The sequence below is a fragment of the Apium graveolens genome, chromosome 2 (assembly GCF_009905375.1).
Source record: "Apium graveolens cultivar Ventura chromosome 2, ASM990537v1, whole genome shotgun sequence".
Taxonomy (NCBI): Eukaryota; Viridiplantae; Streptophyta; class Magnoliopsida; order Apiales; family Apiaceae; genus Apium; species Apium graveolens.
The window spans coordinates 237,736,200-237,747,676 of NC_133648.1; positions in this window are offsets into that span (position 1 = coordinate 237,736,200).

Below are 11,477 nucleotides of genomic sequence, written 5' to 3' on the forward strand. Positions count from 1 at the left end.
GTTTTAAATTAGTTTTTGATCTCAGTCTGAGAGGTGATGTTTTGATCCATCTTTTCCCTTACCATTCTCATAATCTTGTCTTGATGTCCATTCAATGTGATTTGAAGTGCTTTTCTAAAATTGTGGATAGCCTTGATTTGAGCTTTGTAGACATCATTGATGACATCATACACCTCTTGGGGAGTTAGAGATCTAGCATTGCTTCCCATAATGGTGATGCACTCCTCCCTGAACTTAGTTAGCACAACATCCATTTTAATAGTAAATTCCTTATCCAGCCAAGCATCACAGTTAGCATCCAGACCAGCTTTATCAACAAATTTTGCTTGATTTTATTCAACATCAGCCTGGTAGGTGAGCATGATAGCTTGGTAGTCCTGATTTGACATGTTGGATGTGAGTAGCTGTTGTGATATTTGTGCAAGGCCTCCAAGCTGATAAACCCTAAGATCTTCAATGGTAGAAGGTTGATTTTCAGTGTCTTGAAGCCATTGGGAGATTAAGTGTGGTTGATATGTTGAGGGTTGAGGATCAGAACCGCCTGTGACAGAAGTCACAGTTTTACTCACAGATTGCTCTGTGGTTATGACAAGCTGTTGTTCCACACTAGTTGTGGGAACCTCCAATTGAATTGGAGGGGATTTGACTGGGTTACTGTCATGTGCATCAGTCTCAAACCTTTGTGCTTCTTGCAAAGCACTATCACATGAATGTGACAAGTTTGCCTCTCCCATAGCAGGGTCATTGGCAATTGTACTTCTAGCATCTATTGCTAAAGCAATTTCTGCTGGGGTTTTGAGGGGAGTTATGCCTGGAACAGGAACCTCTAATTGAATTGGAGAGGATTTAGATAGCTCCCCCTCAGGAGTACTACCCTCAAACCTAACAGCTTGTGAAGGCTGATTTGCACATGAAGGTACATTTATGACATCCATGGGCTCTTCAGTAAAAACTGATGAATCACCCATAGTTTTGATGGTGTCATCAAGGTCTACCCCAACTTGTAGCCTCTCACCATCTGATTGTAGTGTTTGGGTGGTGAGCAAGGTTTCTTGAACCAAGTCACTTGAATGAGCTTGCACTTGAGGAATGAATTCAAGTGTTGTATGTTAAAAAGAAATTTGAGTGATTAAGATTTATTATTTAGTAGTGAGTGTTGGTAGTTCCCCTTGAATGGATGAGGGAGCTTTAATAGATGTGCTCTCACTGTGTGTGCCATCCTTATTTCTTCTACCATACACCTGAATTTGTTCAAGTGTTGGCTGTGTAGACTCCTTACAAGGTGCATTGGGGAGAATACTCTTTTCAATAGAAACACCCTATTGAGAGGATGCTTCTAGAGTCTGTTTAGGCCCTATTTTTACAACTACATCCTTTTGGGAGGATACAGAGGTGGTTTGAGTGGTCAGCTCAGATTCTTACTCTTCTTTGTCCTCTTGACCAATGGTGACTCAGCTTCTGTTTATTCCTCACCACTCTCATTCATAACATGTAAGTTTATCTCATTTCTCTTCTTTTTACTCACTTCACTCTTTTGGGAGGATGAAATAGTTGGTTTTCTAGATGCTAATGGTTGTGAAGAAATAGGCTCAACATGGATAGGTTTTTATGGGTGTGCCTGTGTTTGTGCTTCCATAGGCTCAAAAACCATTGTTGCACTAGGTTGGCTTGCACTTGTTCTCATGTTTGGTATATAATAAGGGTAGGTCTTAAATCTTTCAATAATGAAAGGTGTTAACTTAAGACCTACTGGAACCTTATTCTTAGTAAGAAGTTATCCAAATAGAATTTTAGATACTTGCTTACAGTTTTTAATTAGTGACCTATTTACTCCTTCAAGCATATGTATGTCATTGACTTTATGGTTTAAAGCAGACATAATAAATCTAGGTAGAAAAATTTCCTTACCTCTTGACTCTAATGGCATTGTTAGCCTGGGGCTCAATCCCTCCAGTATGTAGTTTAATACATTGATCTGTTTGTTGTGAGCGATTGAGTAGACCAGCTTTCGAACAACACTTGATATGTTGTCAAACCCTGACTTCCTGCAGGTGAAGTCCCTTATCACTGAATCAAAAAAGGACCATTCCATCCTTAGATGCTTCTTGTTCATGATGGCCATGTTGATCTTCTCAGAATAATTGATGAAGTCCATGAATTCATACAGCTCATCCTGAGTTGGAGCCTCCACCAGCTTGTCAGTAGGAATGCCCAATGCCAGATTGACATCATTTTTAGAGATCTCCACCTGTTGTCCCTTGATTGTGCAGGTTATCACAATTGATGCAGCCTGGTTCTCATACACAATTGTTCTTGTTATTGTTGTGTTCCAAAAGTCTCCTAACACATCCAAGTAAAGCACTGGATTAGCAGTTAGAGCCCTTACAAAGTAGGTCTCAGGCAAGAACTTGACAAAGCATTGAAAAGTTTCAGGTGCCTGTTTTGCATCTAAGAATGCAAGAAAGTTAGTCTCCTTTGGGATGAGAGGTACAATATTATTTGTTGCCATTGATGTGAGTGTTAAGTTTAATGGGTAAGAGAAATTATTGAGAAAGGAGTGAAAACGAGAGAGAAATCGGTTTTGGATTGAAAAGCTAGGTCACTTGAGTTCTCGAAGGTGTAAGTATGTATATGCATCGAGATGTCTGGGTATTTATAATATAAGCAAATAACTTATCGAGAAATCAAAAATAGACATTTGGAGTATACTTATCGAGAAGTCAATTTGAAAATGAATTACCTATCGAGAAGTCATTTTAAATTACTCTTTTAGAGAACTAAAAATTAACTTATCGAGATGTCAAATAAATACTCAGTTTGTCCAAAATGGACTGAATTGTTTCCAATTTTTATTTGAATAAATAAAAATTTCCAAAATAATTTATTGAATTAAATTATTTTAGTTTTATCTATAAGTCTAAAAAATACTTGTAGAGAACTCTGTAAGTTAGTACTTATAGAGAACTCTATAATGACTTATCGATAACTCATAATAAAGCTTATCAAGAAGTCACTCGAGAAGTCAGAAAATTGACTTATCGAGAACTCACTCGAGAAGTCTTAAAATGACTTGTTGATAAGTCAATTAGACTTATCGAGAACTCAGTTCTTTATATACTTTTGATCAACCTGATTCTGACTTGTGTTAATTTTTACATATTGAAGATGTAAATTAACATCCAAACAGTTTACTTAGAATTAGAAAAATTCCAAGCTGAATTTTTGTTTTTGAAAAATAAATATGCAGAGATTTCTGAAATATTTATAATTTATATTTCAGTTAATTTCCAATTAAATCAAATTAATTTTGATTTACTAGAAGTTAATCTGCCGCAACACATTAGCCTAGTTCTTATTCCAGTTTCACCTACAAGTCTAGTCAAAGTTGCTTCATCCAAAGATTTAGTAAAAATGTCAGCTAATTGTTTTTCTGTTGGAACAAAAATAAGCTCAATGGTACCATTTGCTGCATGTTCTCTAATAAAATGGTACCTTACATCTATGTGCTTTGTTCTAGAATGATTAATTGGATTAGCCACAATAGATATAGCACTAGTATTGTCACACATAATAGGAATTTTATGCAACACTAGGCCATAGTCCATTAGCTGATTTCTAATCCAAAGCACTTGAGCACAACAACTTCCAGCAGCTATGTATTCAGCTTCAGTTGTGGAAGTTGACACAAATTGTTGTTTCTTGCTATACCAGGATACAAGTCTTTGTCCAAGAAACTGACAGCTTCCACTAGTGCTTTTTCTGTCCACCCCGCATCCAGCAAAATCTGCATCTGTGTATCCAATAACTTCAAAACCAGTTCCCTTAGGATACCATAGTCCCAAGTTTGGAGTCCCCTTCAACTATCTAAAAATCCTTTTCACAGCCATCAAATGTGAAACTTTTGGATTGGATTAAAATCTTGCACATAGACATGTAGCAAACATAATGTCTGGTCTACTTGCAGTTAAGTAAAGCAGTGATCCAATCATCTCTCTATAGCTTGTAATATCTACACTCTTGCCCTTTTTATATTCATCCAACTTTGTTGCTGTAGACATAGGTGTAGAAGCAGGTAAACAATCAACCATACCAAACTTTTCAATAAATCTTTAACATACTTAGTTTGGCTGATGAAGATTTCATCACTTCTTTGACTGACTTGAAGTCCAAGAAAGTAACTTAATTCCCCCATCATACTCATTTCATATTCACTTTGCATAAGCTTAGAGAATCTTTGATACAGCTTCTCATTAGTAGAACCAAAAATGATATCATCCACATAAATCTGAACTAGGATCATATCACCACCATGCAGCTTATAGAAAAGTGTCTTGTCTATTGTTCCTCTAGTGAAACCATGTTTAAGTAGAAAATCTGTCAATGTGTCATACCAAGCTCTAGGTACCTGCTTGAGTCCATATAGAGCCTTGAGCAGCTTGTACATAAAATCTGGAAATTCTGAATCTTCAAAGTCAGGTGGTTGTTACACATAAACTTCTTCTTCTAATTCACCATTTAGGAAGGCACTCTTAACATCCATTTGATATACTTTAAAATTTGAATGTGCATCAAATGCTAGAAAAATCCTTCTTGCTTCAAGTCTTGCAACTGGAGCAAAAATTTCATCATAATCAATTCCTTCTTCTTGTGAATAGCCTTTTGCGACCAACCTTGCCTTGTTTCTGGTGATTATACCATTTTCATCCATCTTGTTCCTGAACACCCATTTTGTTCAAATTACACTTATGTTCTTTGGTGTAGGAACTAGCTCCCAAACTTTGTTTCTTTCAAACTGATTGAGCTCTTCTTGCATGGCAGATATCCAATCAGGATCCATTAGAGCTTCTTCAGTTTTCTTTGGCTCTACTTGAGACAGAAAGCATGCATATAGGCACTTATTAGCAGTTGCACTTCTAGTCCTTACACCAGTATTTGAATCACCAATTATTGAATTTGGATTGTGACTATCCTATTTTCTGGTGTGAGTTTGTTGACTAGCGCCTTCATCATTTCCTTCATTATTGGTATAACTAGTAGATTATTATTCTCTTTCCCCCTTGAGTTTGTGCTATCAAATTCAGGTGTTTGAGATGAACTTCCATTTCCATGATTTTCCTGTTCAATAGACTCTTCATTCATTATTTATTGTGCATTGACTTCACCTTCTTCATCAGACTCACTATTTATGTTGAGATTTTCAAATGCCAAGACTTCAACTTCATTATCATCAAGGCATTCCAAGCCTGTACACTTGTCATCATCAAAAGTCACATCTGTGCTCTCCATAATTTTCTTTTGATCAATTACATAAACCTTGTATGAAGTTTTCTCCAATGAATATCCTAAAAAATTGCTTCAAAAACCTTTGAGTCAAATTTTCCCACATATTCAGAGTTGTCTTTTAAAATGTAACACTTGCTTCCAAACATATGAAGATGCTTTATAGTAGGCTTTATTTTAGACATGATTGAGTAAGGTGATTTGTCATGTATCTTGTTAATGAGATATCTGTTTTGAGTGTAGCATGCAGTGTTAACACCTTCATCCCAAAAACTAGTTGGCAACTTGGCATCTTGTAGCATTGTCCTTACAGCTTCTATTAATGTTCTATTCTTTCTCTCAACTATTCCATTTTGTTGAGGTGTTCTAGCAGCAAAGAATTCTTGGAAAATGCCTTTTGCTTTTGCAGAATTCATTAAATATTGCATTTCTGAATTCTGTCCCATTATCACTTCTCAATCTTTTCACACAGTTTTGATCTTCAGCCTGTTTTTCTATCTTCTTTATGTGCTCAATTATGATGTGTGGAGTTTCATCTTTAGAGTGCATAAATTCTACCCAAAGTATATCTTGAGAAATCATCCACCATCACAAGTGCATATTTGTTCCTTGAAATTGACAAGACATTTACTGGCCCAAACAGGTCCATGTGAATAAGTTGCAATGATGCACTTATGGAATTTACAGTTTTTGACTTGTGACTTGATCTTTTCATTTTTCCTTTCTGACAAGCTTCACAAAATTCAATTTGAGCAAACTCTAGTTTTGGCATGTCTCTCACTAACTCTTTCTTGACCAAGATGTTGATTGCCTTGATGTTCAGATGTGAGATTTTCTTATGCCATAAGTTGCTTTGCTCCATAGATACCTTGGTGTGAAAGCAACAAATACCATCCTCATTTATTGAGTCCAAGTCTGCAACAAACAAGCTTCCTTTCCTTGCTCCTTTTAGAGCAACTTCATTGGTTTTCTTGCTGATGAAAATACATTCTTCTTTGTCAAATAAAACTTTAAAACCTTTGTCTGAAAACTGGTTGACACTGAGAAGATTTACATCAAGACCAGCTACCAATGCTACATCATCAATGACAATATTTTCAAAAACAATCTTGCCATATCCCATTGTGAATCATTTGTTGTTGTCTCCAAAGGTCACCAAGGGGTCAGCTTTCTCCACAAATTGTGATAGCAGGGCCTTATCACCTGTCATATGTCTGGAACATCCACTGTCTATGATCCATATGACCTTCTTCATTTTTTCCTACACACAATGAGTTTTAAGTGTGTTTAGCAACCCAAGCAGTGTTGGGCACTTTCTTCTTGTTAACTGATTTAATAGAAGTAGAATGAGTTATTTTAGATAAAATAGAATTCGTTGACTGTTGTGCATTTTCATGTCTGTTGTAGACCCAATTTTTATTTCTTTGAGGTCTACTCTCATCTTGTGGCAACTTTTTATTACTTTCAAGTTGCAAGGGATGCAATCAAACATGTCACAGAATGAGTAGGGATCATTTGCATCTGCTTCATTATACTTGCAGGCTCCTTCAGCTGGCTTGCTAACCACCTTTTTACAAAGGTGAGTTAGGTGATTTACAGAGCCACATTTCTCACATTTCTTTCTTGGAGCATCTGCAATATAAGCAAAATTGTTGCTTTTGTTTATTTCAATCTTCTCATTTCTATTTTTCTTCTTCTTTCTTGCATCTTCAATTTTCAGTTCCTTGACAGGTGTCTTGGAATCTTGGTTGGCCATGGGATTCTTTTCAGTTTTAGAATTTGGAGTTGTTTCTGCATTTTTCTTCTCATTGTCCACATCAGCAATTTCTTGCTTTATTATCAACTCTTTTTCACTGAAATTTGCTTCACATGCTTTGAACATAGGTGAACCAACCTTTTTCAGCATAGCTGGAACATTTTCATTTCCTTTTCCTTTTTCACCTGCATCTTTCTTCTTGTTGTTCAAGGAATCATAATCAAGACAAATAGAAATATTAGCACATGGCTTGTTCTTCTCATGGTATTGTCCAACCAACTCAGATGCATTTCTGAAAGATTTCAACTTGACTTCATTATTTTCTAGCTTTTCCCTTAACACTGCTTCAATCTCAATTGCACACTTGAGTTTGTTCTTTAGATATGCATTTTCTTGTTTCACAGCTTCAAGCTCCAATATCAACAACTCAGTTTCTTGCTTCTCATTTTCAAGTTTCTCATTTATCTTTGTTAATCTGCTAACCTCTTCATTAGCAGCAACCATGCTTGTGTGAATGTGAAATATTTCTGTGCTCATCCTTTCAACAATTTCCTTATATTGACTCACATTTAAATCAATGGTGGTAAGAGTTGGTACCTGTGTTTTTTATGAGGATGACTCTCTTTGATCCAAGGCCATAAGTGCATAATTTCTAACTTTCTCATCTTCATCATTATCGGAATCATCCCAACTCTTTTCCTCTATAATATAAGCTTTGCTTTGCTATTTCTTCAGAAGAGCTTCATAATTTGCTTCCAATTCAAGATAAACTTTGTTTTTCTTTGCTTTTTTGGTTTCCCTTCATTCTGTAGCAAAATGGCCTAACTCATCACAGTTATAGCATCTTATCTTTGATCTGTCAACGAATCCAGTTTTGTAACCATTTTTGCTATCAGATGTGTACTTCCATTTTCCTTTCCAACTGTTGTCTTTGTTGAATGATTGTCCTTTACCCTTGAAGAATCTTGGCCTCTTTACTCTAATGTTAGAGAACTTTCTTTCCAGATAGGCCATTGACTGATCTAGCTCATCAATTCATCTAGGGTGTAGAACTCATCTTCTTCCAATTCTAGTATGACTTGTTCTTGTGAATCATTATTTCTTTGCTCACTTGTTGATGTAACTGGAGCCTGGGATCTTGGCTCATCATTAGAGGTCCGGCCATCATTGACAATTAGAGCACTTGAACCATCTACAACATGCCATTGACCAGATCTTAATGATTTCCTTTGAATCATTTCTAATTTATATGTTTTTAAGATTCCATATAGAACTTCCAGAGTTATTCAGCTTAAATTTCTCCCTTCTCTGATTGCTGAGATTTTCTGTTCCAAATGATCAGGGAGCGTGAGCAAAAACTTCAAGTTCACTTCTTCAGCTTCATAATATTTATCATGCAGCTGCAAGTCATTAATCAACTTGTTAAACCTTTCAAACACATCAGTAATACTTTTTTTTAGCCATGAAACCCTCATACTGTGAAATCAGTATCCTTCTTTGATAAGATCTAACTTCCTCAGTTCCTTCACAGAGTATTTCAATCTTTTCCCAGATCTGCTTAGCAGTGTCACAGTTGACAATGTTATTGTACATTATATTGTCAAGTGACTCTATCAGTTTTAGGTCACACAACACTGTAGAAGGGGGTTGAATACAGTGTATAATACAATTAAATCAATTTTGAACACAAGTAACAGTAAACAAATATATTCAATATAATAAACTCGGTTACAATGGAACTGTTCTCTCTCAGTGATGAACAAATATCACTAAGAGCTGCTAGGTTACAATGTATGATCTTCTCGATAATGATAACACATCTAGTGTAAACCTATGTCTGTGTTTATATAGTACACAGTTACAAGATAACTTCTAATTGATATGGAATATAATTTTGTCTCCTAAAATATATCAATCAGATATCTTATACAAGTCTTCTTATCTTCTAACTCTTTCCATGCATATCTTCTTTTGTTTTAGTCTCGATCTTCTATCCTGTAAATCAGCTTCCTTCCTTAACTGTAAGTCCTCCCGCACTTAAGTTCTGACATAACCTTAAGTTCTGATATGACCTTAAGTTCTGACTTTCAGTAAGTACTGATATTTCCTGTTTGTTAAGATCTGAAAACTAAATATGAAATATATTAGACATGACATTTCAAATATATCTAACAATCAGGATTAGCTGCAAGCCACTATCTAGATAAACTTTTTCTTTCTCACGCTCAGTGTACTCAGAAGGGTCTTTAGGAGCATAATGAGCTGGGATGACCATGTCTCCATATGTAGATTCCTCAACTCTAACCATAGGAGTGAAAGGCCCATTTTTGAGAATCTGAATGTATAATGGATTAGCCATCCTGATAAACAACAACATTTTCTTCTTCCATAAAGTGTAGTTAGTCTTATCAAACGTAGGAATTTTGATGCTACTGATTTTCTGTGTATTCATTCTTCCAAGATCTTGAATTTGTTTGCTTTCAGATTTTGCTCTGATACCACTTATTAAATAATAAATTACACACAGAATGGGGGGGTGAATCTGTTTTTTTTTGTGCTTTTCTTGAAATGTTTATGGTTATGAACAAAGTAAATTCAATCTTGTAGTAAGTTGTGTTAATACTGAATTTAAACAATCAATAACGGTAAACACAAATCTTTCAAAACTTATTTAATTTTGTATTAAAATTAAGAATGTTTTGCTACAAAATTTCTAGGCTCTTTGTTGCTAAAGAGCTTAGCTTCTTCCTTGAGAGAATACAAGATATTTCTTATCTTAATTGTTACTTCTAACAAAGGACCAGTGTTAACTTTATATGATAGTTAACTACTGGTTTACATAGTGTATAATAAGATATGTTATTCACTTTAGTAACCTATCACTAATCATTCCATTTTAGGAAAAGCATATCTTCCATTTCTGGCTTAACATATCTTTGCATATTGTGTTAACTTTGATCTTTCTTTGTCAGTTAATCTTCACCCTTGCATGCTGCAAGCTACCTTTTGTAGACTTGTCAATCTAACTGAGTGGATTGTTTGTTGATTGTTAATCTTGGATATTGAACCGGTCTGCATTTTATACTTTGGGTTTTATCTCGAGATCTCCAGTTTGATATATCGAGAACTTGATATCTCGATAAGTATATTGGCTTATCGAGATCTCTCATTACTCTATAGTTGCTTTGAGTTGTCGAGTTCTCTGAGTTCTCTATAAGAGAATTTAGCTTGTCGAGATCTCTTCACTTCATGTCTTCACTTTGGTTTGTCGATATCTCTGAGTTCTCTAGTGATATTTGACTTGTCGATATCTCAGAGTTCTCTAGTGATATTTGACTTGTCGATATCTTAGAGTTCTCTAGTGATATTTGACTTATCGATAACTCTGAGTTCTCTAGTGAAGAAATGACTTGTCGATATCTCCAATCTTCATGTCTTCAATTTGGCTTGTCGATATCTCTGAGTTCTCTAGTAGTTTTCCTGACTTCTCTATAAGTCACTCTGGACTTCTCGAATGACTTCTCTATAACACTAAATCTGTGACTTGTAGAGATCTTGACTTAAAACATTTTTCTCAAAACAGATTTATTTAACTCCAAACTTCTTCATAATTCTTCTGAGGCATGATCTTCTTGATCTTCTTGATCTTCTTACAGATAGAATTCTTAGGCTTGATACTGTGTACAGAAAAAGACTCAAGTCTGCTCTTTGACAATTTTACAGACTTTAAATATTACAATACAAAATGCAAACTAAGATTGCAATACAACTTACTCAGGATTGTCAATTTGACTTAGTTTTGTTATGGTACATGCATGTCTTGCACAACACGTTGTCCGATGATTCGGAGCCTCTATCAGAATAGGGTCCAGAAAATTCTCGATCCTCTGGGATAGAGGCCAAGTCACGTATGTATTGGGGCGTTCGCTCTTGTACTTTGCTCCGGTTAGAGTGTCCACTTTCTCCAACTTCGGGGTATAGGGGCATCCCGTAAGAGAGGTTAGTTGTTATACCAACGGGTTGAGGGTTTAGAGGTACATGTAACCGCTGAAATTGTAGATTCGTCCCTTGAGGAGTCGGGGGATTCGTCCCTTGTGGCTTAGCCTCGGTTGCCCCTTCCGGGGTTTCTCTTTGGGTGGAGGCATAGGCCGAGTGCGGTGGTACCTCTACCACTGCTGCGATTGTCCGCGATGGTACATAAGTGTCTAATCCACTGTTATTTATGCTTCGTGTGTTCACAATGGTTGTTTTTTTCCTACAGACGGCGGCAAATATTATAGGTAAAAAACTATGTTATAATTATTGCGATATTTAGGATTCGAGAGCTCAAGACCCTTAATGGCTGCACTTATGTTTCGTAGCTTAAATCTGCCTTCAAAAGATGCCTACGTATCTCTGTGAATTTAGAGAATTAAGCCAAAACGTAGTTCTTAGTGGAGGG